General features: G+C 47.8%; 1 protein-coding gene across 1 annotated transcript in view; it reads right to left on the bottom strand.

Moving 5' to 3' along the window:
* Positions 1 to 15,803, bottom strand: part of acvr2ba (activin A receptor type 2Ba) — a 137,305-nt gene that overhangs the window by 120,769 nt on the left and 733 nt on the right. The window lies entirely within an intron of this gene.

Raw genomic sequence — 15,803 nt, 5'->3', positions numbered from 1 at the left:
GTTTTACTTTAAATATTTTTTTTTAAAATGCCAGCGATATTTTCGTCCTTTATGGTGTTTAACTAAATTCATTCAACACCCCACGCCCCCGTTTTGTGTGATTTTAAAATATCTCCTTTGCTTCAAGGGTTCGCCATTTTAAAATGATTCCAAAATCCGGAAAATTCCAAACGACGACAGGTGTCCAGTGCCAACGATCCCGGATATAATTTTAGGCACCTTTATTGTATCTGCTTCCACCACCACTACTACCAGGCACCCACCACTTTGTGTCAAATATTTGTCCAGCGCGTCTCCCCTAACTCCGTCCCCTTCATGTTCTCTCACAAGTGGCACTTTTATCCTGCAAAGAAAGATTTTGAACTCATTCAAGCCTCTCATAGTTTTATAAACCTCTGTCAGGCCTCCCCGCCACTACCAACCTCTCCCCAGAACTCCTGCTCTTTAATCCAGGCAACATCCTGACCCGCTCCTGTCAACCAATTGAATCCTGCAGCAGATCTTCAGGTCGTGGGAGGAGGCCGGGGAGAACGTGCAAACTGCACCCCGATGAAACTCCGAGGTCAGGATCAAATCCCCAATTTGCTGGAGTCATGGGGAAGCTGCGTTACCTGCCGCCATCGCACGCACAAGCAGCTCAGGGGATTGCTTATCGTCTTCAGCAAAGGGTGCCTGATCCATTGGGGTCCACCAGCACTCCTTGCATTCATACTTCGATGAAGGGCTCAAGCCCGAAACATTGGTTATGCATCTATATCTTGGCTAATATAAAGGACACGGTTTGGCCCACTGAGTTTCTCCAGCAGGGTGGGGTTTTTCTTAAAACTTTAATCTGCAGATTTTCAGGTTTTATTTTACACTGTGCATTGCTCCTGCTTTTCCAGCATCTGCCATCTCTCTCGCTGACCCCCACCATTCCTCCTGCATCATTTAATTCCAGATTCCAACATCTGCAGCCTCCTGCTCTCCGACCCCAATGACAACATTCATCTCTCGGAGAGTTTGCATTGGCATGTAGCTCATTTAACAAATGCCAGTTTCCCCTCAACCACCAGAACTGTGGGCTGTGTGCGATGCAGAAATCTATTTTTATTTCCCTGCTCAGTTAAGTTACCAATTGAAATACCTCATCACCTCTGATAATGCAAATCTGTTAAACTGACCCAGTTAGATACTCAATTAGTATCACATGTTTATGCAGAATTTGGCTTCATGAGAGCAAATGTATTACAAAGCTCCGCAAACATTTCATTCTGACCTTGTTACAGAAAACATGAATCACTTTTTCTTAACTGGTATTCGTGCAATGCCACGAACACGGCAATACATCACGTTGTACACGGTAGTTACGGTGAGCAATTCCCCGGGTGGCGTAGAAGGGCAAAGTTAGGATTAACGGAGATATTGTTCCCGCTCTTTCATCTAGGTCAAGGTCCGACGGGAGACCAATTCTGAGAGGGGCGGGCAGAGAAGAGGACAGGGGGAACCGATGCGTTAGAGTCGGCCATTCCCAATGAGGGGTCCAACTGCCCCCTCCCCCTGGGCCCACTGCACGGTTAAGTAAAAGCCTGGTTTTCTTTTCACCTCGCATTACAAATATTCTTTTATGTAGTTGGAAGGAGAGCAGTACGGAACAAACCAAAATTTGACTGCTTCACAGGGAAGGTAGCCCATAACCATTGAGCAGAGTCCAGGGTTGTGGGGGGAGGGGGGGGGGGAAATGAAGAATGGCTGCATTAAGCAAATGAAGCCTTGTTGGGGGCTGCAGGTCAATTTGCCCATTCTCTCCTCACAGGTGAACAAAATCATTAAATAAAAAGAGAGGTAATACAGGTTGAGAGCGTGATATCTGAAATGCATGGGATTAGAAAGAATTTGGAACATGATTTTTAAAAATGCACTCATCACTCAGACTTCAAGATGCATGCAATCATTTCACAATATTAACATTTACATATGCACAAACTAACCGAAGTAGACGTATATAGAAAAATCGACACTCTATAATACACTACTTACTCCAGCTATGACCCGTTCTCCCATCGAGATTTCTAAACTCTATTGTGAATTTCCTTATGGGACCACGGACCAAAAGATTCCGATTTTGGGTACTTAGATAAGGACCGCTCGAACTGTCTTACACAAAATTGCCTTAAGTCTGCCATAAGGAAGCTCAAGATTCGCAATTAGCATTGCCCGGCGCCCCTTACAGTCAGTGAAAGAGAAGCAAGAGAGAGTCCCCTCCAGAGTCATCAAGTGTCCACCGATTCGTCTCCAGCTTTCCCGCCAGCCGGACAGACTCCCGTCCAAACCATCGGCAGCAGATCCAAACCAACAAGAAAGCCTTTGGGCCCTTCAGGAGCCCTTCTTGCCCTCAACAACCTCTCGAATCCCAGTTTCGAGGCCTAGTTTCCATGAGCCAGCTGCCCGATGTGTCCCCTTCGAGCTCACCACAAGCAGCCTGTGTGAGTTCCCCACCCGCAAGTCACCCGCAGGGCAGAGCCCCTCGCTGGCCCACCTCTATAGTCACTGTACTGTAGGGCCTTCTCCTTTTAAACTGGGGTAGCGTTGAACTCGTCTCTGCACATCAGTGGGCCAGTCCCATTTTAGAAGCATGGAGCATGGCAGGTGGGGTTACTGGATTAGTTATATTAGGATTTAACCTCCTCTGCAACTGGATCCACAACTTCCTATCCACAGAACTGAAGTCAGCGAGGACACCACCTCCTCATCGCTGCCCTTCTGACATGCCCTGTGCAGCCAAACACCCCACCAATGCCATGTATAAATAGCCCCGCCATCAGTTAGGAAATATAGCAATAGAAGGGTGACAGAGGGATGACTAGTTTGGTAATAGGATGACAACCTCTCCCTCAACATCAGCAAGACCAAAGGCCTGGTTGCAAATCTAAATAGGTCATATGCATTAAATGGTAGGCTATTGAGATGTGCAGAGCAACAAAGGGATTTAGGAGTGATGGTAAATAGTACCCTCAAGGCTGATACTCAGGTAGATGGTGTGGTGAAGAAGGCATTTGGAATGTTGGCCTTCATAAATCGGAGTATTGAATTCAAGAGTAGGGAGGTTATGATGAAATTGTACAAGGCATTGTTGAGGCCAAATTTGGAGTACTGTGTACAGTTTTGGTCACCAAATTATAGGAAAGATATAAACAAAATAGAGAGAGTGCAGAGAAGGTTCACTAGAATGTTGACAGGATTTCAAGGTTTGAGTTACAGGGAAAGGTTGTGCTGACTAGGGCTTTTTTCTCTGGAGCGTAGAAGATTGAGGGGGGACTTGATAGAGGTGTTTAAGATTTTAAAAGGGACAGACAGAGTAAATGTGGATAGGCTTTTTCAATTAAGAGTGGACGAGATTCAAACTAGAGGGCATGGTTTAAGATTGAAGGGGGAAAATTATAAGGGGATCATGAGGGGAAATTTCTTTACGCAAAGTGTGGTAGGGATGTGGAATGAGCTTCCGACAGACGTGGTCGAGGCGGGATCATTGGTTACATTTAAGGAAAGACTGGATAGTTACATGGATAGGAGAGGACTGGAGGGGTATGGACCGGGTGCTGGTCAGTGGGACTAGGAGGGTGGGGATTTGTTACGGCATGGACTAGTAGGGCCGAACTGGCCTGTTCTGTGCTGTAAGTGGTTATATGGTTATAAATTGGAGCTCGCTCCCTGGTCCGAACTGAGGTGGAGAGAGAAGACGCCTTTAAGTTCTTATAGGTAAACATCTCCAGAGGCCTGCCCTGGTCTACCCACGTCAATGCAGGACCAACGCCTCTCCCTCCTCAGGAACTGGAGGAAATTTGGCAAGGGCACGCATGACTCAACAACCTCTAAGGCGGTATCGGTGAAAGCCTCCTCTCAGGGTGCATCACTGCACAGGGTGGGAACTATTCTGTCCAAGCCCCCCCCCCACCGAGAAGTTGGTCAGCACAGCTTAGACCAAGACACATACCACACCCTCCCTCCATCGACACCTCCCATCGACCAACTCGCATTAAAACTCATCCCACCCCCCCCCCCTTAATCAGGAAAATTCGAACAGTTCCTTTACATAGAACCATACAGCACAGAAACAGGCCCTTCAGCCCTTCTAGTCTGTACCCAACTATTATTCTCCCTAGTCCCACTGACCTTCACCCAGTCCATTCCTCTCCCATCCATGCACCTGTCCAAATTCTTTTATTTGTAATTCTTTATTTATCGCACTATGAACCATGCAGATGCATCTCTTTAAATATTCAGTGACATTTTCTTTTTTCCCCATCCCTCCCTTCCCCCTTCCCTCCCCCTCCAAAAACAGTAAATATTGAACATATAATACAATAAAACAATATCTTTATACAAAAGGAATACACACAAAAAAGACGTAACATCTACTTATTCACATTAAATCTGATCGTGTTTATCTTCTTATCATTTTAGGTGGTGGTGGTCCGAGGCCTGCTCTTTCTGTTATGTTCCATATATGGTTCCCAGGTTTTTTCAAACATTGTAGCTTAGTCTTTTAATTTATATGTGGGTTTTTTTTCCAATGGGATACACTTAAACTTGGTTATATATTCCATTAATATTTATAATCATACAGTCCAACATGGCCATCTTATATCTTTATTTTCTGCCTCTTCACCACTTCCATCCCCTTTTTTCCATTAGTTTTTTTTAAGTTTTCCTTTTTAATCTCAATATATGACAACGCACTTAAGACATGAAATACCCCAGCCAGCCCCACAAGCAATAATCCTTTAACCCCAGATGTACCCCCCCCCTCGAGTTGCCCCTTGTCCCGCGACGGCAACCACAACTCCCATTTCCATTTGGTTTGCGAACTTACTCGCAAGCATCAACCAATTTCGCAGTGACCATTATTTTCCCACCCCCAGCCCCCCAGAGAACACTATTTTCCTATACATATAACAAAGCTCTCTTTTTTTCTCCATTTTTCCCCTTCTCTTATCCATCTTTAAATCTTTATATATACATTATTTTTACTTTATATTTTTACATATTTTTGCCGGTCTTCCTTCTTGTCACTCCTCCTCCTCTGTTCTCCTGTCCTGCAAATGTTCAGCAAATTCTTGGGCTTTCTTTGGGTCCGAGAACAGTCCATTCAGTTTCCCAGGAATGAATACTTTGAGTACCGCTGGATGTCTTAATATAAAGTTATACCCTTTCTTCCATAAGATTGTTTTTGCCATGTTGAATTCCTTCCTCTTCTTTAAAAATATACGGGTAAAAAAATATTTGTTGTCCCTTATATTCCAATGGCTTTATTGTCTTCTCTAACCTTCTTTCTTGCCTGCTCCAGTATGTTTTCTCTTATCGTATATCTTAGAAATTTTACCACTGTGGATCTCTGTTTTTGGTGGCAGTTTCGGTACTAGCGCTCAATGCACCCTTTCGATTTCTATTTCTTCATGTGAGTCTGTTATTCCCAGCACCTTCGGGATCCATCCTTTTATAAATTCCTTCATATCTGACCCTTTGCCTTCTTTCAGGCCAACTATTTTTATGTTGTTTCACCTACTGTAGTTTTCCAATACGTCAATTTTTTGCGACAATAAATCTTGTCTCTAATTTTTTTTCACTCTCTTCCAACTTCCCTCTTAAATCATTTATCTCCATTTCCTCAGCAGCTTCTCGTTCCTCCACATTTTCTACTCTTTCCCTATTTCAGTCATGACCAACTCTAATCTTTGTATTCTGTCTTCAGCTCTTTTCACTTTTCTTTTTGAACTAAATTCCAATGATAGCCATTCTTTTAATGACCTCATTTGTTCTTCGAAAAAGGCTTTATCTAAACTTTGTCCTTCTATTTTACCTTTTTCTTTCCTTTGAAATTCTTGGTCTTCTTCCTCCTCTTCTTCTGTGTCTGTATCTATGTCTGTGTTATCTTCTTCTCTTCTCTGTATCTTTGTATCTTCATCCTTCTCTGGTGAGCTGCAGGGCCTTCCGCTGCTGGGCCCCCTGCTGCAGGCCGACCCACTGCTGGACCTCCTGCCGCAGGTCGTCCCCCTGCCAGTCGCCCCGTTGCTGCTCACCCTCTTCCAGCCCTTCATTCTCTTTCTCACCACTCTTCTTCTTTCTTGCTTGTTTCCCCCAGCCGAACGCCCAGATACTGGGCGTCTCTCAGCTGGCCACTCCTCAGCTGAGTCCCCCTCCTGACGGCGTTAACCTTTTCTTTTACTTGCGCAGTTGCACATGCGCAACTCTTCACGCACGTGAAGTTGCGCACCTCTTCTTGGCTCTGAGAGCCATTTTGAAATCCACCGGTCGGGAGGACACCGCTCCTCTGGGGACTCACCAACACCGGAGACTGGCCGCTCCTCTCCACGGTGGCTCTCTGCTCCGACGTGCAGGTAAGGCCTTCTTCTTTCTTCTTCCCTTTTCTCCGTTATTCTTACATTTTCTCTTTTGGGTGCCATCTACTGTCTCTTCTCTGTAACTTTATCTTTCTCTTCTTGTATTTTAGGTTAATTGAGCTCTGTTTTTCCACAATTTTTTTTCTTTTCTCTGGAGAGGGCTGGTTCCACCTGACCAGCCACTACTCTATCACGTGACTCCCCCTCCACCTGTCCAAATTCTTAAATGTTAAAATTGAGCCCACATTCACCACTTCAGCTGGCAGCTCGTTCCACACTCCCACCACTCTCTGTGTGCAGAATCTCCCCCTAAACTTTTTCCCTTTCACCCTTAACTCATGTCCTCTGCTTTGAATCACAGTGCGAAAAGCCTACCTATGTTTACTGTACCATCATCAGGCCACCAAGCAAACCTCACAGGAGTAACATAACGGTGCCACTGCTCTGTTCCAACTGATCGCTCTCCGGGACGCTTGCTTTTGTGCACCGTTCTATGTACAGATCGGCTTGCTGGATTGCACGCAAAAGAACAATCTCGCTGTACCTCAGTTGACATTATAATAAACTTAAGAGTAGTCCATCCCAAACCCACTACCAGAGCCCTGGTCCCAGCCACTTCCCCCAGGACCCCAGCTTGTCCATTCCCACTGGTGTCAGGTCAAGTTAACTGTCATCTGCTTGCACAAGTACAACCTGATAAAACAGCATTCTCCAGTCCTCGGTGCAAAACACACAGCGGGAAGAAGCCGTTCCTCAGCCTGGTGGCGCTGGCTCTGACACTCCTGTATTCTCTTCCCCGACGGGAGCAGCTGAAAGATGCTGTGCGCAGGGTAGGTGGATGGATTCCTAACGTCCTCGTCAGACCCCAGTAGATCCGGCTGGGGTGGGGGGATGGGAGATCACGGTGATCCTGTCCGCTATTCTTATGCATCAATACATTTCTCATGAGTGCCTTTTCAAGAGCACCTTCTCAGAAGCACACGGTGGGCCTCACTCACTCACTTCACTGCTATGTGTAACTAAAACCTCCTTATAATGATTCTCAGGATGACACAGTGCCAGAGTACACCATTTGTCGCACAGACCCATGCAACCTCACACACTCACTCGCCCCAGTCTCCTGCTCCTGGCTATGCTTCCAAATATCACATGGAACGGTTAGTGAGGTGCTGTTACAGCACCAGTAACCCGGGATTGAATCCGGTGCTGTCTGTAAGGAGTTTGCACATTCTCCTCATGTCCTGCGTGGGTTTCCTCCCACTCTCCAAAAACACAGAGGGTTGCAGGTTAATTGTGTGCGGCACAGGCACGTGTGCTGTAGGTCTTTTAAAAAAACCCAACTTGCTGCTCTTCCTCACGTCTCCTGTTAAATCCACATCTTCTGCTCGCTGAACCTCCTCAGGCAGTTCTCCCCGTTCAACTACCCAGGATCCGAACCCCCATCAAATCACCTTTTAATTGTTATAAACCAAATGAAGCAAATTCATTTGTAAATCACCATTTTCAGGACACAAAGTTAAGAGGACCTTGAAATGGGTGGAGATGAAAGGGGAAGCAAACAGAATTTTATTATCAATCTTGTTCCTGCTGGATGGACAATTTTTTTTTGCCTTGGCAGGAAGCGCCTCCAGTTGGGTTAACAGCACACCAGCACCCCCACCGGTCCCCAGTTAAAGCTGCGCCCCCCCCCACCCAGAAACGGAGCTGCCTATGGTTGACTGCTGGAGCACACTCACTACAACCACGCCATGAGGTGACCGTGTGCCGGGATTGGCGGGGGGGGGGGGGGGGTGGGGGGGTGGGAAGTCTGACTGAAGGTGCAAAACAAGCAGACCCACAAGATAACACGCAGACAAATGAGACATAGGTACATGAAAATAAATAAACATTATTGATAAATAGTCAAGTCTCGGAGGGTTTGTATGAGCAGGTCGTTCAGCAGTCTCCGTGCCCGCAGGAAGAAGCCGCTCCTCAGCCTGGTGGTTCTGGCTCCGATACTCCTGCATCTCTTCCCCGACAGCAGGTTGGGGGTTCAGGCCCTACTCCAGACCATTAATATTCCAGGAAGTGTGCTGATCGAAAAATCGCCGCAGTTAGCGCAACGCCACTAAAACTCCAGCGATCCTGCTTCGAAGCCGGCAGCGTGTGAGGATTTTCTACGTTCTCCCATATCTGCATGGGTTTCCTCCGGGTGCTCGGGTTTCTTCCCACCCTCCAAAAAAAAAAAATTATATATATTTGGGGATTGTAGATTCCAAAAAGCATGGGACTGAACAGTTTTCGGTTATTGGGGTTTTCCAGTTAACCGAACAACAGTTTTAATCAGCTCAGTAGCGTCAGAATAATATTTGCATTGGAGGTTAAACAACGGGAGGCTTTTCTATTTTACAGCAACTTCTGTATACCACTTTTCTGATGAGAACTTCCAGTTTATCTTTCTGTTTCTACAGGCCAGAGATGCTGGCCTTTCCAACACCATACTCTTCTGCAAGACGCCTGGCACTTAATCTGCTGTCCAATTTCACCAACGGCTCGACTTTGTGCTCTATAGACGAACATCAAGGCTTCCTCTTTTCCACCGGGATCCCTGGTGCTATCTGCGGGCCTTTCGTCCATTTGCAACCACATCAAAATGGCGGCAACAGAGCACCCGGTGAGCGAGTCGGGTGATAAATTTTCTTTTCCAACCTGCGGCGTCATGTCAGTGCCGCCAAAAAAAAAAATTGGTTTTAAGAAATGTTCTGTACTTGGAAGGGCCTGTTCCCCTGCTGCATGTCTCAATCTCAAAATTAAACTTCTGATTTAAATAAGAGGTATAATTGAAACAAAGAAAAATAGGTACAGGAAAGGCCATTTGGCCCTTCAAGCCTACATCGCTATTCAATATGATCATGGCTGATCGGTACCCGGTTCCTGCCTTCTCCCCATACCTTCTGATCCCCTTAGCCACTAGGGCCAAATCTAACCTACTCTCAAATAGACAAGGATCGGGCCTCAACTACTTCCTGTGGGAAAGAATTCCACAGATTCCACCACCCTCTGAGAGAAGAAATTTTTCCTCTTCTCAGTCCTAAAAACTTCCCCCCTTATCCTTAAACTGTGACCCCCTGGTTCTGGTTTTTCCCAGATAATTGTTAAACCTGTGGTGGGGGGGGGGGGGGAATGCTCCGATCCTGTGGCATTGATGCAACAATTAGGCTCTCAACTGATAATTCCATTAATGTACATTTTCATCGGTGAACAGGAAGGTTCAGATTCACAGGACATTTTTGCTTCCAAACCCTCACTCGGCTGCTTTCTTCCAGCAAATGCTCAAATCTCCTCTCCCGTCTCCCTGCCCAGTGACTCAGAGCTGAGCGACAGGGGTCTCTCCTTGCACACTGGAAGCCTGTGTCTCGGTTTAACCTTGCTGCCTTCTTCTGAGCCCCGCATCAATGGGGCTTTTCAGGCAATTTCAGCCTCTGGGAATTGGAGGCAGTCAAATTGTGTGAAAAGAATTCTTTCTTCCTTTGGGAGAATGCAAGCATGTCTGGACATGGAGAGCAAAACAATAAGCCCAACAGGCAGAAGTTATCAGAGGTTACCAGCGTGCAAAGATGGCTCGTTCGAGCATTTCCTCCTACCTTTCCCCTCCAACAACGCCGTCCATACCTTCCGCTGTCTCGGAAAGGAGGCACACTAAAGATCCCCACCTCCACCCCCCACCCCACCCCCAACACTCAAGCAAGAAGATGTACGAACTTGAAGGCGCGAACTTCAAGGACAGTTTCTTCCCTACTGTTATCAGAACCTTGTATGGCTCTCTCATTGGTAAAAGACAATGCCCCCTTGCACTGTTTAACTGAACTTTACTCCATAAGACCCGATCCGGTCCTCATCGAGGGCTCAGCAGTGGAGAGGGTCAACTGCTGAACCTGAATTTCCTGGGTGTCAGCATTTCTGAGGATTCATCCTGGAGCCTCCAGGTCAAAGCAATCACAAAGAAGGCTCACCAGTGGCTAGACTTTGTTAGGTGCTTGAGGAGATTCGGTACAAAACCAAAAGACTCTCGAAAACTTCTACAGGTGGAGAGCATCCTGACTGGCCCCATCACTGCCTGGTACGGAGGGGCCAACACTCAGGACAAGAAAAAAAATTCCATGGGCACCAGACTTCACTCCATCGAGGGCATCTGCATCTTCAGAAAGCAGCCTCTATCCTAAAAGACGCCCAACTCCAGGCCCCGCCCTCTTTGCTGCTGCCATCAGGGGAAAAGGTACAGATTCCTGAATGATCAATGAACCACAGATACTGCCTTACTTTTGCTTGCACCATTTTTATTTTGTAAGGTGGTTTGTAGAAATGTTGGCACCGTGATGCAACCACAAAACAACAAATTTTGTGGCACAATCACAGCAAACTCTGATTCCCTGCACTTTGTAACACCGTACCCTGCCCCCAGATTCACTACACCCTGCACTTTTAATATTTCACTACCCACTGAATTTAAATGTGGGTTGACTTGCCTGGATAGCACGCAAACCTCAGTGCATGTGACAATAATGAATTCAATTCAGAGCTCTCAGAATCATGAGAAAACACCAAAGAAGTCACCTCCTCTTCCCGGCCTTAGTAAAGGTCACAGATTAACCCCCAAATTCATGCACCTTTAGTATGTGGAAAGAGACACAAGTTTATTGTCATCTCATTGTACAGGTACAAATCTGATGAAACAACGTTCTCCGGTCCTCAGTGTAACACGCGCAGACACACAATCAGACATAACACATGTACAGACAAAATACATATGCAGGACAAGTGTTCATACAAATAAACAGATAAATATTGTTTTGTAAATATGAACGTCTCACATGGTTAGTGGGAGCAGTTCCTTTGGTTGATTAATAAATAGTAGCGTTTCAGAGAGTACGTGCAGTTCATTTAGTCATTCAGCAGATTCACTGCCCGTGGGAAGAAGCCTGGTGGTGTTGGCTCTGATCCTCCTGCACCTCTTTCCCGACAGGAACAGCTGAATGATGCTGTGCGTGGGGAGAAAGGGGGTCCTCAATGATTTTGTGCGCCTTCTCCAGACAACGACCCCTGTGAATCATGTCAATGGGTGAGAGGGGAGGGGGGAAGACTCCAGCAATCCTCTCTGCCGCTCTTCTGGACCCGAGGGCTGACCTACAATCCAATGCTCCGCAGCAACTGTACCTCACTGTGCTGCAGCCGGCCAAGGGGCTCTCAACAGAGCTCCTGCAGAAAGTTGACATGATGGTGGCCGGTAGCCTTGGCCGCCTCGGTCTTCTCAGGGTGTGTGGTCGCTGCTGCGCCTTCCTGCCGAGTATTGTTTGCCTCATTCAGGAATTCTAAAGCGCAGAAGGAAGAGCCCAAAGGCCCGTAAATGGTTGATGGGAGAGGGAGAGAAAGGGTGCAAGTCTCAGATTTTTGAGCTCACAGCCCCCCTCACCTCCAAAGCCGGGGCAAGTTTAGCGTTGATAGGTCACACCCCCAGGTTTTAGAAGCTGCACGTCCCCTTCCCTCTCCGAGCAGCGTGGTGAATCAACGACACCTTTGTGAGCTCGAGAGCTGCTTCGTGACCGAGCTCCTTTCTGATTTCCACAAGAAAAGGACTCCGTTAACAACAGATGTGATACCAAGCGTGTGATTAATTCAACTGCTCCATCTCATCATTTGAAACGGGCTGGTTGAGTGTGACCACAGCTGCAATGTGCCCAGCCCTCTGCAGCCTTCCCTTTCTCTGTGAAGGAGAGGCGAGCAGAGAAAATAAAACACCACAGAATTCACCATGAATAAGCGGCAGATCAGATGCTCACGCGAGAGGGGTAAGGGGCTGGAGAAGGGCATTCGGGAGATGTTGCTGTCCCCAGCACTGGTGGGGCAGACCACTGAAAGGTAGCGAGACGGGCAAAGCAAGCAGGACCCCCCCCCCCCCACCTCGCACGCATTCACATTCAGCTGCTGGCCATCATTGGGACGACATGGACTGACGAGGGTCAAGTGGAATTCTGCAGTACAGAAACAGGCCCTTCAGCCAATCGTGCCTCTGCCCGGCCTCGTGCTTATGCTACAGACGGCCAGAGGTCAAAGGGCCCGTGTGGGCAGCCGGCTCAAGAGTATCACATCCAGCATTCGAGAGAATGCTGAGGGCAAGAAGTGCCTTGGGCCCTGAAGGATTCCAGATCGTAACAGGTTTGGATCTGAAGTCGGTACGGCTGCAGAAGCTGGAGGCAAATCCACGGACACCCAGTGTCTCTGAAGGAATCCTCTTTTACTTTTCTCCTATTGTCAGAGGCGCTGGGCAATGCTCATGGCAAGTCTTGGTTTGCCTACGCCAGACCCAAGTTGAAGTGTATCACGTACATTACATTTTTACTATATTATTTCACAACATTAAAGGGAACTTTGTGTCTATCGATCCTGGCACATTGGCCAGAATTAAATCCATACCCCTCTATGCCTTAAATTCCCTGTCCAGATGCCTCCGAAATATCAACACCGTTCCCGGCCTCCATCACCCCCTCAGGCAGCCAACTCCAGTCGGAAATGCTCATCTCCCTGAGCCCTCCTAAACCTCCTCCCTCTCACTTCTGCCCTCCAGTCTGTCACCATCCTCCCCGCCCCAGGAAACAAGTCTCTGGTTGTCCACCCCACCCATGCCTCATTTACACCTCCGTTAGTAATGGTGGGCCTGGATTGGAGATCACGATGTACGAAGCAAGGCGGACAGAGCTCGGGCTTTTTTCTTAGGTCGTCGAAGGATGAGGGTGACTTAATAGAGGTCCATAAGATTATTTGTTGGGGGGGGGGGGGGGGAGAAGAACATCCAGCCCCTTTTCCAAGGGCAACAATAACTAATACCAGAGGATGTCCGGTTAAGGTGAGTGGAGGATAGTTTCGGAGAGACTTCAGAGGAAATTCTTTTTTTCAGTGAACTGGGTGCCTGAATGCATTGCCAGGGGTGGTGGTAGAGGCTGGTACATTCAAAGGACTCTTAGATAGGCACATGGAGGCAAGAACAGTAGAGGCTTGTGGGTGTCATGTTGGGGAAAATTAGGTTGTTGTAGATTAGTTTACAATGGGTCAGCACAACATTGTGGATCCTGGACTGTGTTGGAATGTTCCATATTCTAATTAGCGATGTTGTTTCACAGTGAGTGCCTTGGGCAAGTGAGTCTCTCCCTTGTCAGAGGTGCTCATTGCCTGGCCCTTTGGTGACGTGAACTGGATTGGAGGGCTGAGTTATCAGGAGCCATTGGACAGGCTGTGTCTCTGGAGTGAAGGGGGCCTCTGCAGCCGCACAGACCGGAGCCCTCACCTTATCCATGCCCCTCACGATTTTGTGGACCTCAAGATGACCGTCAGCCTCCTGCATTCCAGGGAAGAAAACCCAGCCCATTTATGCTCCTGTCCTTATCCAACCTCTCCTTTCCCGCCAATCTCCTGCCGACACTCCTCCGCACTCTTCCCGCCCCCCGTTCCTACGTACGGATGCCCGACCAGAACTGCACTCCGTTGGGTGGTCCCGCCAACGCCTCACACAAGCTCCGGCCTTTGCAATCAACATCCCACCCAACGAGGGCCAAGATTGATTGCCTCCGACCGGCCTTGCCCATTCAGGCCCGAAACTTTTGCAGCCGGAATGACTGGTGAAAGGAGAAATGAAAAAGGTCAGAGAGGCAATGAATCGAAAAAACCTACCAAGTGCCTGTTTGCTGCCATCCCTCCGCCCTTGAATGGCTGGGCTATGGCAATACTGCTTCAAAAATAAACACAAGGCTCTTTTTTTTTCCCAGACAACTGCGCTGTTCATCAGTTTCATTCAGGTTAACGTTAACAAGAGACAAGTACGGTGCTGATTTTGTGTCATTACTGTCAAGTAACACGGTCGCTTGATTGACAAGGGTATAATGGCTGCTTTCTGTAGTAAATAGAATGGGGGATTTTGGTGCCCTGTAATATTACAATAATCTTTAATGGGTGCCATATGGATCCTCTTGGCCACTTAATCAATGTTCCAAAAAAAAACTGTACAGAGCCTCTAAATATAGAGAAAGGTAAAAGCAGTGTAATGGAATAAAGATTAAGCAGTAAATTACTCCATTCAGAATGATCTCCTCTAAACTACAAAGGCTTGTGCAGCCGATTGTCACACAACAGAAGCAAAAGAACAATCTGATCCATGCACATCAATTCTGTTCAACAGGCAGATAGAAAAACAAACTGCTGAAGGAACGGAGCAGGTCAGCCAGTATCCGAGGAAGGAAAGAGGTGGCTGACATTTCAGGACGAGACCCACGAGTCCCGCCAGCTGTTCCGAGATTCGGCTCCGGATTCTGCACGCGCACGCCTCTCGTTCGACGCTGCTGATCGGCGACCTTGAATTGCTGACCCTCAAATCGCCTCTGCTCCTAACCAGCTTCTAAGTCGGAGAGGCCGGGAGATAGCTTCACTGAGCGCCTTCACTCTGTCTGTATCCGTGACGGGGACCTCCCCCAGTGGCCGGCCCACTTCAATTCCGCGCTCCCCCCCCCTTCCCGACTCCCACGGCTGGCCATGGCCTCGGGTACTGTTGTCCCCCACCAAGGCCACCGTAAATTGGAGGAGCAACACTTGATTTTCCATCTTGGCACTCTCCAAATGGTTGGCGTTAATGTCAACTTCTCTGGTTTCCCGCTAGCCTACCTTCCATTCTCCCTTCCCTTTCCCTTCTTTCCTCCAGCTCTCCAACCCTTTCCCTCTCCATTCAGAGCCATCCCTCCTCCCCCTGCTTGCTGGTGTGCCCTCCCTTATTGACCTAATTCCTCTCCCCCCATTTAATTCAGATGCCTGCTGACATTTTTACATACCTTATAGAAGGGCCCAAGCCGAGATGTTGGTTATGTATCTTTGCTCTATAAAGGACACTGTTTAACCTTCTGAGTTTCTCCAGCGTCATGTTTTTACTTCAACCAGCGTCGGAAGACTTTAGTGTTTTACTCCAAATCTCTTGGTTCCATAGCCTGGTACTAGGAGCTCACCATGCAAGGGCACCTTGGCTGAAACTTGTGACAAGGAGAATCCAACTTGGCCCCCTCTGCCTTAAATCTTTTTAGCAGGAGCCTTCTTAAACCACATTGCACTCAATCTCGACTGTGGACTTCAGGAGGATGCCAGCTAGCCCTCATCGAGGGGTCAGCAGTGGAAAGGACTTCAAATTCCTGGGTGTCAACACCTCTGAAGCTCTGTCCTGGGGCCTGCACGTCGATGCAATCGGTAAAAAGGCTCCCCGGCGGCTAATACTTTGTGAGAAGTTGGAGGAGATTTGGCACGTCTCCAAAGACTCTCGCAAACTTCCACAGGCGTGCCATTCACCTGGTTGCAGCACTGTCTGGTATGGGAGGGGCCAAAACTCAGGACAGAAAAAAAAACTCCAGAGGGTTA

Source organism: Narcine bancroftii, chromosome 1, assembly GCF_036971445.1.
Source record: "Narcine bancroftii isolate sNarBan1 chromosome 1, sNarBan1.hap1, whole genome shotgun sequence".
Lineage (NCBI taxonomy): Eukaryota > Metazoa > Chordata > Chondrichthyes > Torpediniformes > Narcinidae > Narcine > Narcine bancroftii.
Note: the sequence above shows the minus strand (reverse complement) of the source record. Positions and strands in the feature narration are given on the sequence as shown.